Raw genomic sequence first — 20,513 nt, forward strand, 5'->3', positions numbered from 1 at the left:
AATGCTGAAATATAGAATGCTAAGCTATGTAGTACCTTCTAATTTATTTATTTAATTTACAACTACCTGAAGTATTACTTACTTCCTTATTCTCCTAGGTACTGCAATATGGGCTTAATGGATAAGTATTTTAAATAAATCAGGTCTGATGGCTGAATCAAAAAAAGGAACCTAGTTTACTGATTCAGTGAGCCTAAAATAAAAATTACAGCTCCCAAGTAGGTGGTTCTGCAAAAAGAGAGGGGTCTGCTCTTGGGTTTTTTAATAATCTGCAATGCACCAGAATGGCCCCTGGCTTGTAGTTAAGTTACAGAAGGAACATTTTCCAAACTCAGCTGCATTCATCCATCTTCATAATTTCTATTTCTTTGCACAGACTTTCTGTTCTTGAGGCCACTTGGCTGACTGTTTAAAAGTGCCCCTAAGCTGGGCACCTGAAACACCCGTATCTGTGAAAGTGATTTCATATGCAAAGGTAATCCTGCATCACTACCCATTCAACCCACCCCTCCAAAGCAAAATCTTCTCTTATGTCATAGCTGGTTTGGGACACGAACTGTAGTTTTATTCACTGGTTATGTAGTACTTAGTATGTCAGAGCCCTAGTCCACTGCTGAGATTCTTGCCACCAAGCAAGCTACAGGAATTTGGGAACGGGGCTCTGGTTGCAACATCTCTTTAAACCATTCACAGATTTATTTGTTTAACTCTGTGCATCTCTGGTGAGCAAGACAATTAAATATCATTCCACTATTTTCTTTAAGATGGGATACGTTTCTTTCTTTTTTCCAAATGCTGAGTAGAAACCCTCTTTATCTTCCTTGCATTTTGTCCAAAGCATGGCTGGCATGTCTTGCTGTATTCCATGTCTCACTACTATGTATTCCATACTCACTACATGATGAGTCTTCATTGAAAAGGATGTTTTTATGTACAACTTGCGGGTTTTGCTCTTCATTTTTAGCTCTTGCTGCTTCATTTGCAGGAGCTTAAGTAGTGTTATTTTGGAATGGGCTATTCTGAGAGTATGTGACACTGATTGGAATCAGTGCTCTTTTCTCATCCTCACACTTTTTTTTGTAACAATCAACTTGTGACACCATTCTTACTCTAGTGCTTCCAGCACCCCATGCAGTCATCACTCATTTTTGAGTGTCTTTCCAGGCATTGTAGTCTATGCTAAGGGAAATTCCTTAAAATCTCTGTTCAGTTTATACCATAACACCTTGCTTCCAGGCTGAGACTGCAAGTCCAATAAACAAATCAAGGCAGGATCCTAAATTGCTATATCACATCACTCTACATAGAAGATTAAAGAAATCTGAGTAGTATTCACAAGTTTTATGTGAGCTACTTTGCTTGGCTTATAGCAGGTAACTGCTACTTTATTTGACACGTGTGGTGAATGCCCCAGGCTCATTCACATCTGAAGTGAAATCTTCAGTAAAATCAATGTGATATTGCACAGGGATGTAAACCCAGGTGTCCTTGTGTTTGAGAATTATCTGAGTTAAATCATAGAAATGATGAATATGCTTCATACTGAAATTTTCAGAAATGCCTCATGAGATGAGACTGAACTGATTACAAGGACTTCAGATCATACTAGCTGTTTGAATTCTCAGGCTGCTGCACAGGTCAAATTTGAGCAGTAGTTTTATCTGCATTCTTGCTCCAAGGCATAACTGCCTGCTTAATGATGGAAAAGTAGTTGACCTTTTTCTTTCTCTTTTATTACTCAGTATATCCCTTCATATGGCCAGAACAAGGTTAGTATGATGGTTTTATGTTGATTACAGCTTTTCAAGGGAAGAATTCTATCAGGTTTGATTAGATCTGTGTATGAAAGGCCCCTAAATACCAGTGGAGTAGCATGGAGAAGCCCAGGATAAGAGTGAAATAGACTCTTAAGTTTTAATTATTGTTAGCTATATATGGACAACAAGCAATATTCCCTTCATCAGCTCCCTACTGGTCTTATCCTATTGCACAATGGTTCTCATCACTTCAGACTGAACAAAGTTCTTCAGGTCTCAGAGCTCACCTTGCTGTCTCATTCTCCTGCCTGACCACTGCTCTGAGATGGGAGAGGCCCTGTCATTGGGAGGTGTGGTTCTGCCTCCACAGACCTGACCAAAGTCATGATATGCCATCATATCCCATGACCAAAAGGAGGTTTGCAAGCTGGAGATTCATGTATCTCAATCCTCTTACAGGCTTAATTAGCAAATGTGCAACATAAAGCCCAACACCTACTGAATGGATTACCCCCATGAAGACTTACCATTATTACTTTTGCTGAGATAGGTTGTTAAAGATAATACTTACCTTGCATGTAATAGCTTAATATTTACAGCACTTGTCCAGGAGATAGGAAGCTTGTCTTCTGGATTCTCCATGGTCCACAGGAGACTGAACTTACGTGTGTCAAGCAAATGCCCTAAACCCAAGACAGATTTGGAAAAAAAAATGTTAAGAAGGTTTCATAACTCCTTGTTCATCCAGGCTGGTGTACATCCTGTGAAGTGGGCTACACTGGGTTGGAGAAAGAATATTAAACACTAAGTGGAAAGGCTGTCTGAATGGTATGCAAAGAGATGTTGACTGGATTTGTGGATCTTCCCAGGACTGAAGTTATAGTTTGTGTGAAATAGTCATCATGCAGAAGATGAAAGCAAGGACCAGCCATGAATCTTTATATCATAAAGTTCCTTTTTTGATATAATCTTAGTCATGTAAAATAAGACAAGAGCAAAACCAACTTAGAAAGAATTCAGAAATTAAAGATTTTTCTGAATTTACATTATAGAATATAATACGAATAGAATTGGAGACCCACTGTTCAGTACTGTAGGCAGCTATTAATTATTTCATGCCTTAGAGGACACAGTCATGACCCAACACTTCAATGTACCCCACCACAAAACTGAAACCATTAGGAATGTCTGTCTTTTAAGAGATGGAGTGAAAATTGTCTGTCACAAAGTTCACAGAATTGCAAACCTTTTGATAAAATGAGACAGAGATTTACTGCCTTACATCTTTTTCAATGGAAGTGAGGTTTATATATTTCAGCCTAGATACCTTTTTCTTTTTTTTTCTTTATTAAAAGGAAAAAATAAATATACTTCTGTTAAATTTTTCATGTCAGTTCTCATGAAGAAAAGATATTATTCAGTTTCACCTAAGAGTTTGCATTGTCTATCCCTCCAAGCAGTTATCGCAAAAGTTCCAGGGAACAGGATAAAATTAACATCTTATTCTTTATAAATTACTAGAAGAAGTTGAGTTTGCATACTCTGAATTAAGTTATAATACAGTAGGCAATTCTAATTATACTTCAATTTGGAGTTGATGACAATTGGAATTGCAATTGCTTTATGAAAGATATCTAAATCAAATCCATGGTACTTTTATAGCTGGTTCTAATGAATCAGCATCTTACACAGCACACATATACATCAGTAGAAATCTTTGTCTTTCAAGATTAAATCTTTAAAAATAAAACCAGAAAGAACAGGTGCTCCATTGTAACTTCTCAGGTCCAAGGAGGTCTCAATTCTGATGAATGCCCAGCATCAATGAGAGCTTTGTTTTAATAACTTGAGCTTCTTAATGTGCTACTAGGTCAAGAACACCTCAAGGATAAGTTTAAATAAAGTGGACCAGACAAAGCCTGGCATGTTCTGTTGGGAAAGGACACCAGATCAAAGAGACAGCATCATATCAAAGACATGGAATTCTGGCACCATGGTTTCTCATGGAATGATAGATGACTATGCCAAAAGCAATAAATATTAGTAAAAGGCATGTCAAAGGAAGATGAAACTAAGAAGAGTCACTTGAATGCTGCTCAATGACCATGGTTAGCCATACAACCTCTATTTCTTGAACTCCCCTGCATTTCACCACCCCATATTTACTAATATAAATAGCACTTTTGTAATGTTTCCTTTTAGATTTGGAGTTGGCACTGCTGCTACCTCTTTTCTGGAATGTTTTACTGTTGTCCTTTGGCAGTTAAAAGCATCTTAGAGAATAAAGTAAAGGAAAATTTATCCCTCCCACATAGAACTAACTAACTGCAGTAATTTTCTTATACTTTCACTGTAAATAACCTTTACTTTTTTTTTTCTCTGTTGCAGTCTTCATAGTTTTCTTCCTTTTTTAATTTATGCTACATATGCCATGAAATTCAAGATTGAATAATTTGCGAGTTACTTTTCTTTTACAGTTTGGCAATGTGGCTGCACTTTTGTTGTATTATTAAATTCATTTTTGTGTGTGTGTTTTACAGACAAGACTTCCTGCAATGTAGAAATAATTTCAAGATCAGCAAACACTAAAATAAAACCAGAATTCTCTGTTGTTTTCCTATTGGAAGTGTTGCACTTTAAGCTGAGCAGATACTTAAGAGCATAAAATATTGTTGGTTATATTGGTTTGGTTGGATGAGTAAAATCTTAAAATGTTAATTATTTTCAGGGAATGATCCAAGTATTTTGTGCCAAACACAGTCCCATGAAAATGTCCCAAGACATTTGACAGCAATCTGCTGGAAAACACCAAGAAACCCATGAACAAAAGAGAAACAAAATAAAACACCTCTATTATGTTCCCCATGCCTTCAGTCCTTGCCCTGTTACACGAGCTGTAATCAAAGCTTTCTGTTTTGTTTTGCTGTCTCAAGACTCTTGGTAGCTTGACCTCTAATTATTTTAGTCAAAGAATACTGATGCTATAGCCAAACTAAGTATAGCCTTCTGAGAAACATAAGGATGTTATGCAGGCAATGTTCTGGATCAATTATTCCCAGTTTTTATAAGCCAAATTTCACACCACTGAGAACAGATTCCACTGAGAGAGTGTACATCAGAAGAATTTATTAGTTTCAGTTGTGTCCATATACTTGGCTCATACTTCATGGTTTGGGAACCTCTGCCTCAGATTAGGAAAATAACTCATATTCAGGTATTTTCATGTCTTTCTTCCCATTCCTTTTTTAAATGACAGTCCTTATTTGCATTATCTTCATTTTTGTCATTTTAAAACAATAAGTACTTCTGGCACTGTTAATTGCATGAGTATGGGAATCTGATATTCTTTTTTTTTTTCCCTTAAGAATTTCAGGGGATTAGGCTGGATTTTTTTTTTCTGAGAATTAAATTTATATGTTTCTTTTTAGAAACTATTTTTATTTGTCTCATAAGGTTTTTTTCCTTCAATTCTTATTGCCTAATTCTTTTTCATCACATAGGCACTTTGATTTCAGAACACCAAGCAATTTCGAGAACTCTTTTATGATTCTAAACTTTCTGTGACTAATATAAGGATCTCAGATAAGGTTGTGCTTTTATTTTAGAAGCCTCTCTGGGACAAAAAATCCTCACAAAATACTTAAATTACCTTTACAATCCTTTTGGCAGATCTTTAGAAGGCAGTCTTGGCTATAAAAAAATCAAAATATAAGAAGTCATTAGCTGTATCAGACCCTGGCTGCTGAGTCTATTTTGAAACAAGTTCTTACAAGAAAAGTATTTTGATTTACCTCTTTTTTTTTTTTTTTCTTTTTCTCCTGAAAAAAAAAGGTGTTGTTTAAAGCAGTTTTGTCTCTTCATGTTCCTACAACTCTTTTTCATCTTTCTTCTTTATGAGCAAATCAAGTAGTTAAAACAATTATAAAAATATAGGTGGATATAAATAGATGTGTGACAAATCCAGACAACCATGAGTCTTGGGTTCTTAACCCACAAAGAGTTCAGAAATAAATTCCCAAATTCCAAGTGTACTCTGATCATTGCTATCACTAATTATCTTTCTCAATTAAGAAATCAAATGCATTATCCCATTAAAACTAATTCGAATGTCATTCTTCCAAACCTGTATAGGATTAGATAGTCCACAGCACAGCAGAGAATTTAGGAATATAAATTCAAAATAAAACCCTCAAATGTCACAAAATACAGTGATTATATAATCTTGCTTTATAATCAAGCATAAGAGTAATTACAAGTTTCCAAACTTTTGAGAACTATGAAATTATCAGCACAAGTTACTTTATTTCATCAAAAGTAGTCCGCACCTCTGTGTGGATAGACACTCAGCTGTAACGCCCTGTACTATTCCAGCCAAATGGAATTAGTGGAATTCCTAATTTACTGTCAGAAAGAGAGAAAAAAAATCCAAACAATTGTGTAACCTGTCAGAGGAGAGTGGCTTCTTCATGACATCACTGGCCTGAACATTAGGTGGAGCCATTGGCACGGTGCCTCCTCAGACCTCAGTTATGATGGCACTATATCATCAATAGCATCTTGCATTTAGATGTTTCTTCCCAAATTAACATATCTCTCCCAGTCAACTTAATCTCTGTAAACAATGGGAAGGAATTAAAGTAAAACTGGTTTCTGTATGTCCCTAGGTTCTTTCCTGAAAAAATTCTACATTGGCAATTACTTTTTTTTGTTTGTTTGTTGCTGTATTAATTGCATATTTATTTTACATTTCCCCATGCCATATTACTTATTATAATTCCATTTCTAGTGCAAGTTAAGGAAATTTTTAAAAATGAGAAATAATGCAGTATGTGACTTATTTATTTAAGGAAAATGTTTTGCTGATATGCTTAGGCCCAAAATTATTGTCACTTTCTTACACCAAGGTTCATAGAATCATAGAATTGTTGAATGGTTGGAGTTGGAAGGGACCTTAAATATCATCTAGCTCCAACCCCCTGCCTTGTGCAGAGACACATGGCTTGCCTTTCTCTCCATCTTTGCCATGTAGACCTAATTTTAACTTGTGTTAAAATTTAGTCCATGACTAGATGGACTAAATTACAGTTCACTTTTGTCTGCTTCTGAAATTTCTGTCTCAGAGTACGAAGTAGCTGCGTGTCCAATAAGCAGCCACCCCTCAAGGTTGGGTACCATGCAGTCCACACACCCAGGGCTCTACCAGCCACCTGCAGTACATGGACTGCTGTTCTACCCCTTCTACATACTGCCACTATTTCAAACACAACATTTTTTCAAGATGAGCTTTTTTTTTCTGTTTATTTACTCAACAGTGTTTCTTTCTTGCCCTTCCTGTCCCTACAACAGGCTCAAGGAAACCTGAACTATGGCAACACAACAAACACAATACATTGCTAAATTTTTGTCCCACTGCACTGGAGAAGCTGTTTTTCCTATGAATATGCATTCTTCGCTGGGCAAGTGACAGCAAATATTGTAAGCTTTTTGTCACTGCCCACTCACAGACCACAGGAGTTCCTTGGTGCTGATGATGTGTCTTTACATAGCATATTCAGAAGGAATGGCTGCTTTGCTCTCTCCAACAGCTGGTTTTCACAGTGTTTGTTCATGTCTTTGAGACCACCATGGGTCTATTGTATTTGTGTTATGTAGGCTGTGTGTAAGTTTCCCAGGATATTGCAGAGGGCAGAGGCATGCATGGACTGATAGCATGATAGTAAGAGACTCACATCTCTGGAGAAACATGCTAAACAAAAATTTGTGGTAGAATGTTGCAGTTATTTCACCTGTGACAAGCCAGCAGCCATGAGACTGTGGTTGCACAAACCTTCACTGTGTTTACTTTCCTGGGAATAATATTTACCTTCCTCCTCTCTCCCTCCAGTCAGGATAGAAATTGATCTATCAGTAAGTTCCTTAGAAGTTATTCTGAGCTACTTCAGTCTCATCAGTATTTCTGTTCTACTACATAGAAATCATCAAGATGTTCTCATGGCACTTAGGGATGTGTTTTAGTCATGGACTTGGCAGTGCTGGGTTAATGGTTGGACTCAATGACCTTAGAGGTCTTTTTCCAGCCTAAGGGTTCTATTTCCAAACTTAACGGTCTAACCACCAAATTGTTTAGTCATGTCCATTCACATTTTCAATTAATAAATTGGTGCAGACAGTATTTTATTAAAAATAATATTAGCTTGATACCTATAGGAAAAGGAATGCCAAAAAGAGATCTAATGATGAATATTTGCTTCATTTTATTAAGTAGTATAAACAAATATTCATGCCAGGATGTTGAATACAACAGGAACTAAGAATCGTCATCCAATAAAACCTTGGCATCCTCTGTTGAGGCACTCAGAGTTCTGGCTGATACTGACAAATGAAAATAAGTGAATATATTCTTAAGATATATTTACTAATTGTTAAGAATATGCAGGACAGTCTTTAACACTGAATTAAAAAAAAAAGAAGTAAATAAAAGTACTGAAACAATACAATGTATCTTATTTGAAGCAACACAGATTTAAAAATTATAAAACAAAATACTCATTGTACCCAGGCCATTTTTATTTACTTATCACAGCGTGGCAGTCAAATAAAACTATTCTGAATATCTAGGTTTCATATTGATAGTCAGTTTTTCTGAAAGAGTTATCTGATAAAAAAAAAAAATCACAGCAGCTTTGTTTCAAATTGATTGGGGTTAAATGGATTAGAAAAAGTATTTCAATAGATTTTGAAATGAAAATTAATTAAAATTGACATACATGAATCTACTAAATTTTTAAATGTCTCTCAACATGAAGAATTTAGAAGATTTTTTTCTACTTTTTTTTTTCTTCAAATTGCTTTCTTTGCTCTTCTTAAAACCTCCAAGACTACTATATTGGACTATACAGTGCATTTTTGAAAAGTTCTTGTAAGCTTTCTTTGAAAAGGTCAGGTACATCTATTTATTTACTCTTGTAAGGTACTTCTGAAGTCTTCAAGTGATTTAGCAATAGGTTATGGCACAAAAGATTTTTAAGCCAAACAAGCAAAATGCTCTTTTAAAAAGTTCTCTTTTATTTTTCTCCTTGGCATAATTCTATTTAAAACAGAGCTTCTATGAGTTTATTATGACAAAATTTAAATTACATCATTCTGTTGAGAAAAGCTGCTACTGAAACTTGCTGTTACAACCAAAAGCTCTCCTGGCACTTATATGATTTTGTCCTTCAAACTCACATTGGCACTATAACCTACTAATATTAACCCTTTTCAGAGTCACTTCTCACTTTACCTTTTATTGTGCTTTTTCTAGTTAGGAGAGCAAGTCTATGCCCTCAATCAACATTTCTTTTAAGCCAGGGAAACAGAAGATTTTCTACTGACACTTTGATTCAAGAAAGTACATTCAAATGTTCAAGTGGCTTAGTGATCTGCTTTGGCATAGTTCCCACCTTGACTCTAGTATTTCCTTCTATATTTTTTTATATTTACATAGTTGAAAGCTGTTGCTTGGCAACACGGATATGGATTCAGCTCTTTCCATTTTGTTTGTTTGTTTGTTTGTTTGTTTGTTTGACAAAGAGCTGTTTCTTCAGTATTTGCAATGTTACCAAGATATCCCCATAAAATGTTATGAAATATCTAGAGTATTGTAAAGAATGAACTAAAATGAGGAAACTAAATTATGGAACTAAAAGTTCAAGATATGAAAACAAAGCTGTGATGTAGAGGGTTTGTTTTTCTCTGTTCATGCTGACCAAGGCAAGTCAAATTTCTGGAAAATGTTCTCTCCATATATAAAATTTGGAATCAAATTTCCTGTGGAATATTCATGTTAGGATTTGGCTCAAATACAGTCAAACAAGAAAATTCATTAAGCTACTCCCAGCAATAAATAGTGTTTATGTTGCCCATGAAGCTAGTGATAAACAGTTGCAATCATCAAGACACTTGCCCTTGAGAAAGAATCCTGAATGAAAGTGTTTTAAATGTAAATGTGTAAATAAGAGTTTAAATTAGGGATACAATTATTGTGCCATTTACAGAGGAATAGATAGAAAATGTGTTATCATATGTGAGCCATTTTAGTTGGAAACATACTTTGCTACTTCAGTTGGAGGTTTTCACTTAGAGTGTTGCCACAAGGAAAAGACTTGCTATGCATGAACAGATAAATCATGATAGATTAGTCTCTATCATCATAAGTTATCATTGGTTTAGGTCATGGATACACTAAGGAAACCAATAAAAAATTGCTGATGGAATCATATCACCTTGCCCTATGTCTTTCATGTCACTTTGAAATATTAACAAGGTATGTCTTAAATGTCAATTTTCAAACAACAATATTTTTTTCAAATTTTCAGATTTTTTAAATCTGTGATATATAATTGCAAGACAGACAAGCATGTATTTAATGAAATTACAATTTATTTTACAAAAAAAGAATCAGGTATTGATTTTGCATCACTACTTTTTAAATTTATATCATCCATGTGATCTGTGTGTAAGTTAATTCTGGAACACATTTTGCAATGAAATTTTTGAAAGAATTTGTCAAATAACAACCAATTGTGTTATTGTATTACAGAATGCATATTTTAGCTTTTTACATAACCCCAATATACTATATTTTTTTTCTGTAGGCCTTTATTTTCATTAGGATTCCTTTATTTTCAAAGATTTGTTTTAATAGATTTAAAGACAAAAAAACTCCAAAGCAGATTTAAATATTTGTAGATGAGTGAACAGTTTTAGTGATAGATTGTGTTCTCAAAGACAGACATGCTGTGGAGGTGCTGACAAACTTCACTGGCAGGATTCAGTGGTGGTAGCCATAGCCACATTTCAGAAACCTAAAGCCTGATTATGATGTCTTAAGGGCTTTGCATGAGTATAAGCATTGTTTTCAGTAACTTCAACAAAAGTAGGTTAGAAGTATATCCTGATCCTTTATTTGCAGACTTACAGTTAAACACAGATAATGTGTTAATTTATGCATTTTTACTTGAGATGTGATCATCTTATCACAATTTTTTGCTTTTTCTCTCAGCATATTTTGAATGGCATTTTTTCAACTTTATATTTTGACTACTTGTATTTTTAAGCAAATTTCTAAAACAGAAGGCAACTACACACTTAGGGTACAGATCACCCATGGGCTTCATTTTATTTTTGTTAAGGCAAATCTGTGTCAACTCAATACAACAAAGGAATCATAAAAGTGCTATTCAATGAAAATCAGGCCCACTTTAACAGAGAAACGAGGCAAAATTCAATGGTCCTGATCTAATGGGTTTCATATCTGTTAGTTCTCTCACCTTATTTTAAAAATGTTCGCCCTCCACATGGGTTAGCACAGTGCAAAGAAATCTCAGCAATATTTATGCTGAGAGAAATTACTTTTTTAATGACATACCAAAACACCAAGAGATGGCAAAGAAGCCACTGGCTGTGAATTTCTAAGGTTTTCTCTACTTGTTTGAAAGGTGAATACCATTTTGTAAGCAGGTGTTATGATTTACACACTTACCTTCACCCAAATTGAAATGATCCTAAAGACCACTTCAAGACAGACTTCTATTTCTTCATGTTGCTGACATAAATGCTCACCCTTTAAAATGGTAGAACATGCGAGCTGGTGTTTGCTAAACTTATTCAAATTCTTCTTCTGGGCCTTGACTGTACGTAAAAAAATTTTACTGAACACCATTAGTGGGAGATTTCTGGGTTTCATGAGCTTTGTTTTGAGAATAGTAAAGAAATTTCTATCATGTCTGTGTGGATGGCCACACAGGAATCAATCCTCACTGTGGGAGTTACAGTCACTTACTTAAAATGTCTAACTCTAAGCTCTGGGCAAATGGATATAAAATTAGTTGACTGCATAGATGTGGATTCACTTTTGGAAATGATGGTTCTAAATCTGTAGCAATGAGAAATACAAACTGCTTTGGCGAAAGAAATCACAAAGTCATAGAATGGCTTGGGTTGGAAGGGACACCTTCCACTAGACCAAGTTTTTCAAAGAGACCCAATTACCTAAAGAGATACAACAATAGAAGTCACTCTGGTTTTGGATTACTTTGTGCCACCAAGATGTAAATATATTTCTGTGTTGACTAGCTCTGATTCTTGTAAAAGATTTGTGATTTGCTGCAGTGATGAATCCTTTCATCCAGACTTCTCAAACCTTGTGATGTCCATATTGCATCACAGCTCTGAGGTGTCAGCATATTTAACATGACACACTCTTTTCAAGAGGAAGGTGGCTTTGAGTGCTGTGGAGCAAGGAGTAGACAGACTGCAAGGTCTTTGACACATTTACTTTCTCTGAAGCCAATGACTGTCTAATGATGTTCTTTTTCTGACAGTCATGAGTCCTCCTCAAACGGTTGGCTAAAAGAACGTCATGTTTATAGCCCATGACGCTGGAATTATTCTGAATAGAGCTTTAGAAGATGAAGGGTTCATAAAGCTGCTCTATAACTCAATTCTCTGTATATCCATGGATAATGCCAATGTGACTGGATGGGATGAACTAGTCATCACACATTATATTTTCTGAGGGCAGGCACTGAATTAGCTAGAGTTATGTCTTGATCTAAGCAAGAGGCAGTCCTCAGTGACATCAGTGGTAAAGCTTCAGCTGATTTCAGCAGGAAGAGAATTTCAGTATATTTACACTGTTTATGTCATTATTCTAGGTCTAGTTCAGTTTCCTTTTCCATATTTGACTCCATTTGCTGAACCGGATGTTAAAAAAATATTTAAATTACTGACTCCCTGGGGGACTGTGAATATTAATTTATTTTTGGTTTTTATTATATAACTATATGCTAGTTATTGCATTTATGGGCTTGAAATTCCTTTTTCTTTCTCTGAAAAAGTCCTACATAACATCTGTCATTTTAAAACCTTTGCACATGCAGAATTTGCTATGCATTGTTCTACTAGAAATTTTGTATTAGTCCCTCTGGATTTACTAGAGTATACAGCAAAGTCTGGAGATTAAAGATGTTTTAGAAAGTAATATTCTGCTTACCTCCATTCTATTTATTAGACCAGTGGAAACTTTGTAGGTAGGCATGGTTTTAAAATAGGTCCTAAAATATAAATAATATTGTTAACATACAATCCTTACCTTTCTGTTCCATGTTCAAAGGTTCATCCTAAAGCTTCTGATTAGTCATAAACAAATTCTCTCCAAAAAAATAAGGTTTAGTGTTAACATATGCATTGCCATTAAGAATGACTACTGAAATATGAAATGTACTTATGCTTCTTTAAATTTTATATTGTGTTGTTCAACTTTTAAACTCATTTTTGTTTAATGTTTACTTCTCTATAAAATACCTAGATATGTTAATTTACACTGATGTAGTCATACTGTTCCTTGTTTATACATCAAGTACATTATTTATTACTAAAACTGTTATTCTATAAGAGGTAACATCTCAAGTGTTGTTTTGAATTATATTTCATAGCATAGTTTAATAACTTCACAAATACACTTTAAAAGCACATAATAGCTGATGTATAGACATGAGAGATTCTTGCATACTACTTTTTTTTTCAGGCTGAAAATCCTGTAAATATATACTCACAGGAAAAAAAAGTATATATATTTGCATATATAAATCATATATGTATTACATATATGTATAAGTCATGTATACATACATGTATAAATCATATGTATTACATTTTCTGTCAAAAAAGTAAATGGCTTCACATAAACAATTTTTTTCCCATTTCTGAAATATTTTTAAAGTAGCAAGGTTATCTGTTCATTCATATGATTATGTTTGAATTTATCTTATAGATTATTGTTGTATGTCCCTAAAAGTGGTGGCTGGATGTCTAATGGGGAATCATTCCATCAGTGCACACCACTGTGCGCAGCCTTAGTAAATTACTATCATAAGATAACTCTGATTCAGAATATGTTATTTTTCTCCTGGTGGACCTGATGTAATAAAAAAATCCTCTGAATCCATGTAAGCAATCATGAATAGAAATGCAGCACTGGTTTCTATATCTGTGCTGCTGTAGAACAAACTGAGGATCTTTCTGCATTTAGGGTCATCCCAGAGTTGTTTCCATTCCAGGGGCACAGGATATACAGCAAATAGCTTTGTGACAGCATTTCAAGACAGTAGGTATTCTCTTATATTTTCTGCCAAGCCCTGATTCTTGTTCATGACTTTTTTTGGTATTTGTTTATACAAATTTTTTTTTGTAGATTACATAATATAGCAATGGACACTACTTTTTGTGCCCTGAAGCTATCCTGAAGTTTGGCATTCTGGAGAAGATAAAAATCTGTATTTTCACAGTAAATACATATGAAATTGAAGTGGCTTAGACATGAACCATTCTTTTTCCTTTCCTGTTTTTCTTCTGTTGCTGACATTATGTAAGTGGTGGCTTTTAGGCTGTCACTAGGAGAAGTTTACAGTTTGCAGAGGAGCTTAGAGTGAATTATAAATATGACTCAACAGCATTAATACTCTTGAAAAGAAAAGCTGCTGCCATATTTGGAAAATACACTTCAAGGATATGAAGTAATCTTTTTTATCCTGTAGAAAACAGTGATGGAAGCAGTCCTGATGTCTGACGGCCCATTCCCAAACACATTTTAGGTATTCCTACAGGGAACATCCCTTCATTTGGTTTTACTCTCTTTTGACCATCCTTATCTAATGCAAAACCTGAAGAACGGTGCTTCCCATTCCTCCTTTCACGACATGTTGTCATGAAGAGCCTGCTTTCTCCTCCCTCCCTGCCCTTTATTAAAGGCTTATCAGTTTCTCCTGGTAGCTATAGCCAGGAGACTGCACACAGTGTCAGAACTGCCTGCTTGGAACATGGACAAGCATTACCTTAGGATAGGACATCCTTATTTCTATACAGATCACAAGAAGACATTCCATCACTGCCCTTTCGTCTTTAGCCCACAGAGCTCTCGTTTTGATTCTAACTGACAGCAGCACCCAAGTCATGACACTGTCAGCATTATCAGAGCGTCCCAAGGTAGCACTGAGTCCCTAGGAACAGCTGGGCACTTCAGGAAGACACCCTGAATGACAGCAAATTTAGAAATCAGCTTGTCAAAGAAAAGTTGGATAAAACTAGGTTTATTCTGTCTAGACAAACCTCAAAGCCTTTACAAATAATTGATCTAGAGTGAATGTAGCAAAAAAAGTAAGGGACTTCAACTGTAGCACGGCTTACCATTTAATCCTAGGAAAACCAAGTTGTCTAGATATCCAAAATGTCTTTCTTCTTGGAAATATGTCAAATATTTTCCTTCTCCTCATGAAAGAATTATTTGAGAATCAAAGAGCATATTGCACAATTTGAGTATTCTTGGTGTTTTCAGGAGTTTTCAGGCAAATTTCCCTTCAACTTAGGGGGGCACCTCATATGACATTACATGTATAAATATAACTTCAGTTAAAATGATCAGTTTTGACACCTAGCAAACGTAAAGAATTAGGAATCACTCATTGGAAACTGAATTTTGTTGTACAACCGAATACAGTCAGGCTGAATTACTTTGCAGCTCTGAACTACAGATGAACACAGCTGCACAGCTCTCTGTTTTCATGCAAATTAGATGTTGCTATAGGCTACCGATCCCTCAAGTTGCCATCACAACCTTTCTCAGCTTGGGGAAGTTTCTATACTCAGCAAGTAATTAGTACCAGTAATCCCCTGCGTAAGGTATCTGCCAAATTCACTGCATAGCTACTTCTAGCTATCATCTTGTAGAAAACTGTGGGCCATACTGCCTAAAAATAATCAAGTCATTTCATTCATTTGAATTAGCCTTAAATTTATTTCTCTTTATGGTATGCATGAAAAAAGAAAAAAAAAAAAAAAAAAGAAGGAAAAAAAAAAAAAAAAAAAAAAGATCAGCAATCTAAAAAAATTGAGGCAGAAAAACAAGAATTCATTGCATGCACAGTTATTATAAAATGAACTCATCAAAATGCATCCGTTTACAGCTGCTCAGCAAAAGCAATGCCACCCTCCCCTCAGTATTAACCAAAAAATTTACCTTATCAAGAGCAGTAGTGCTTTGAGAAGGGCGTGAGGACTCTTTAATACTTTTAGAGCTGTTAAAATACATGGAAAAAACGTTGGAAGAGCAGAGAAATACAATGAAAGGAAAATTAAAGCAAGTCCTTAGACAAAAACTCCTACACAGGTGGAAAAATATTTTTTCAAATGCTATCGGTAAGATTTTTTTGGCAGGAGAGTGATTAGATGTGGGCAGAACAGCAGTTGTCATTATTATGTGGCCTGCCTAAAAACAGATTTTTGCATAACAAAAAAGAGACCAGTCTACAGCCTAATGAATGCACTCATTAACTGTAATAATGTTAGCTATAGCTTGAAAGGGACTTCAGAGAAAAAGAAATCAGCTCAACAGATTCCAATGCCCTGCTGCATTTTCAGTGTAGAAAATAAGTGGAACAGTTTGCAAAAGGGAGTCTATTTTTGTTGTACACATGTGTCTCTTTGTATTTTGTATAATCTTAGAAATAGAGGTTTAGAATGTGTGCTGAATTCTCCAGGTGGTTTTCACAGAAATCCTAAAGCTACATTTGCCACCTCGCTGGTACTAACTCACAGCAGTTTACTGATCATAATTTGTCCAGAGCCAAGAGCTGAAAACTTTTTTCAGTATAGTGAATCACTTAATGGACCAAACTAGTAGACATCTCTTCAGCTTTCTATGGTCTAAAGAACTGGTATAAAAAAACAGGGCATCAGGCAACATGGGGAGGAGCTTCTGCAGGAACACCACCTCCAGCTGGTGTTCTGGATGTCCACCAGACTGTAGTTGTAGTTGGTTTAGCATTACATCTCTCCCTGCTACCTTGTCCCACCCAGGACTGCCAGCAGCCTAGAGCAGAGAACTCCACCATCTTAGTTAGTTAGTTAGTTACTTACTTACTTAGTCAGTTCCCAAAAAATCTTTATATATTGATAGTATATTCTTAATAGTACTGGATAGATCTTGATAGTATATACCTGATACCTTGATAGCTTATCAATAGCAACTTTTTTTTAAAAGTGAGCAGCTAACAAAACTATCTCCAGTAGCCAAAAAATCATATTTGCAACTTATTGTTGCTAAATTTGTTACTACAATAAAATTAAAATAGTTGATTGTCTAATATTCACAAAATAGTGAAGGTAAAGGGTTGCCATAGTTTCAGGGACTGTCAATTTGCACAGTGTCCCTGCTTGTTCTTCTCCTCTTGTGTTATCCAACACATTCTCTTGCTAAATTTTGAAGCAGACCATTGTTAATGGTCTTCAAATCACAGGTCGTGTATTGTTTTGTGTAATTTGGTTCTCAGAACAGCAAAGTTCCAACTCTGGCAGGATGCTGATGGAATGAAACAAAACCATAACCACTGGCATTGTTCAGTAGTACTTAAATCTGAAGTTGTCCTCAAAGGATATTGTGGCACTGAATGGAAAAATAGTAAGTTATAGTTTTTATTTAATCTCTTCATCAGTATAGGATTTTCCACTTCAAAACATTTTTAGTCCAGCTGTCCCTAAAATCTGGCAGAATTTCCTTATTTCCTTGAAAGGCTTCTCAAGAATCTGACAATATTCACTGAAATCAATATTATAAACCCTTTAGCTGAGAATTAAGAAATGTCTTAAGAAGTATAAAAGATTCGTAATATTTAAAAATTAAATCTGTGTCTATTTAGTTTGTAGGAATGCCAGTTTGTGCAAATCATTTTGTAGTTGTTTAAATATGATATCTCATCTCATTGGTTTTGGAGTGTCATATCCCATGACAAAGGTCATTTGGACAATGGAAGCCACAAGTCTTATATATAGGGCCAACATTACAGATTGATGTTATGAATAGTCAAAACTGAGCAAGTGGCCTTAAACGGCCAGATCTGTGTCTACTTCAGACTGTCAACCAAAATGTCTGAATTAGGGAATGTAGAATTTCTTTTCTGTTTTAAAACCTCAAAGGATTATCTTAATTATACTGAGATAGTGTTATTTGGGGATTAGATATAAAAACCTTCCTTTCACCCAACAAAAGACAGATGAAACAGTTTCATTTTCATTTAGAGTAATTTTGACCCAGTGCACGCTTCTAACTGCATCATTGGAATTAGCTGTGTGTATAGCCTAACACATCATTTTGCCTAAATAAATTTCTCTTTCTTATTGCTTCCCATAGCAACTATAGAGAAAGAAAAAACATGATAATGAAAAAATAACTAAGGTAAAACATTACAAGAAGCTGGGGAAACTGTGAAGTTATTGTTTTAACTTTCTTTGAATTTTTTGTCTAACCTGCTGGGTTTTACAAAATCATCATTCCCAGACATATGTCAAATTTCAACAACTTCTAATGCATAGTGAATATCAAGAAGTCAGGTAGCCTACTGTCATCCCTTCACCAGGACAGGGACATTTATATCAGATGAATGCTTGTCTGTCTTGCTCTCTGACACCCCTAAGAGTCTTCACTTCAAGCTTATTCTCTTTACTGTGAGAAAACATTCCTGGTGTCTAAGATGAGTCATTCTCTTTTCAGTTTAAGCCCTGAATGCTTATCTCAATATGATAAACAATTTGTGATCTTTTTGCTGATGCTTTTGATGTACCTGAAGACAAATAGCACCAAAATGTGTTTGGTTCTTTAGGCTATAAATCTTCACTTAATTCAACCAAGCCTGTTTTCTAGATCATCTCAGGTTTTGGTTCACCCTTCATCTCTGAAACTAACAACTAGATTTTTTTAATATTCACTCTCTCCTGTTTACCTACTCCACTTTCACCAGCTTTGAGATAGTACTTTAGCATTTGCTTTGCCACATTATCCAAGGCTTTGTTATGTCTACATCATTGTCTGTACAATACACACTCTGAGTAGTTTTATATAATATTCTTAAACCCCTTTTGCTCAAGAAGTTAAGCTGAAACATTACTTTGAATAAGAAGCATCTCTGTTGAATTAAGCTCTCCTGCAGAAAAGTTGAGAAGGAGGGTCATGTAATATGAAGTTGCCATTTTCATCTTTTTTAATAATTTAAAGGTATAAAATGATATCTTTGTTGTAAATCTTCTTAAAGGGGATCGCTAATCATAAAGTAATACTGTCAATTTTATAGCACCCTGCTGGATTAGATCTGCAAAATTGCTCCTTTGAAAATGATAAAGAAATTAATTACAAGAAAACAAGCTTTTTTTTCTAGATTTTCTATGAGACAACTCATAAAGCTGGGATACTGACAGCATGGCTTTAAATCCCACACTACAAAACCTATCAAACCTTCCTGCATTCAAAAACTTGTCAGGTTTCCTGAGGGTGGATAAAACTGCTTAAAAACTTGCCAAAGAACAAGATGAATCTTTTAAAGAAAGGTTAAATCAGTCATAAATTTAAAACACCTTCTGTGGCTTTTATCACAAAACAACCCATAATGGGTTTTAACTCTGTCCAGTAAACATTCCTGGTGGAAGTGGGTGTTGTCTTCCTGAGCCACTTGAGTGCAGTTGGGAATGTTAACACCTATGTTAATGCCTAAGCTGGAAGGTAAATTTTCCATGTTATCTTCAAGATAAACAGCAAAGCTCATCTTTCTCCTTTGGTGAATGCATATTTTACTCTTCTGTGCTGAGTAAATCAGTGTATTTAAAATCTGAAGTATGTTTAATGGTTCCTTCATTTTGATTCCAGACACTGGATTTTTTTTTTTTTCCCCTGGTGAAGCTTCTATTTACTGACATTGTAGCTGTGCTAAGAAGATGTAGTCAAGAGTCCAGGCTATGCTGAAATAGTGTCTTGTGCAGGAGACACTCTCTCAGGGCTTTTGCTCTGTGTGAGGACAGCTGAGTGCACAGCATAAAGAATGTCCTGGGGACCAGGTGTCTCCAGCAGGATTCCTGCCTGGTCTGCAGTGCAGAAGAAAAGTTTAAGACAGGCAGTGAATGATCAAAATAGAACAACAGATCCACACACATAAAGGTCACCTACATCACTTGCAGGATGACTAACTTACAGAAGGGCTAACTTTAAACAAATCATGTTGTTTTAAAATAAAACAAGTTGAGCTTATGTTTTATCCTTCAGTTATTCAACTTTTAGGATTTAAAGGTACTCTCCATAGTCAACATCCATGATTTTTTTAGAGGGGGAAAAAAGCTAATCTAGATTCTTCTCTAAGTCTCTGACTGTAAGGCCTGGGCTTTTGAAAAACTGAAATATCATGTTCACAGTAAAACAGAAGAAATCTGAAATGATCTAATGAGATTATGTACATTTTTAGGGTTGAGTGAAACTTCATAAATGCAGTACTTCCAAGAAAATCCATTGTGAAAACAAGGAGAGGGAAATTATCCTGAGAAATTAATGATGTTTTGTGTTTTTTTTTTTTTTTTTAATGGGGTTTTTAGTTGCTTCTGTCTCTTTGTGGTCAGTGTTGCAAGCTGAAAGGTTAACAGAAGGGTTTTAAAATTCTGTGTGCAGTACAGTATCACACAACTCCATAAAGCTCCAGCCGCAAGCAACAGAGAAATAGGAGTAACATCTGGATCTGCATAATGTTCTGCCCAGCTTCATTAGCCATGTCTGCAGAGAAGATTAATTGCTTCAGATACAATGCCATGTTGTCTCTGTGCTGGTGTTTTTGCTAAAGCAGTGCCAGCCCATTCAAGGCTTGCTCCTGGCTGTTTGTGGCATGCTCCATCAAGAAGTATGGACAT

At 35.3% G+C, this 20,513-nt stretch overlaps 1 protein-coding gene across 3 annotated transcripts in view; it reads left to right on the forward strand.

The window, feature by feature from the left end:
• GRM5 (glutamate metabotropic receptor 5) overlaps positions 1 to 20,513 on the forward strand; it is a gene marked incomplete at both ends in the record, with an annotated part of 228,923 nt that overhangs the window by 154,120 nt on the left and 54,290 nt on the right. The window lies entirely within an intron of this gene.

Source organism: Zosterops lateralis, assembly GCF_965231275.1.
Source record: "Zosterops lateralis genome assembly, chromosome: 2".
NCBI lineage: Eukaryota > Metazoa > Chordata > Aves > Passeriformes > Zosteropidae > Zosterops > Zosterops lateralis.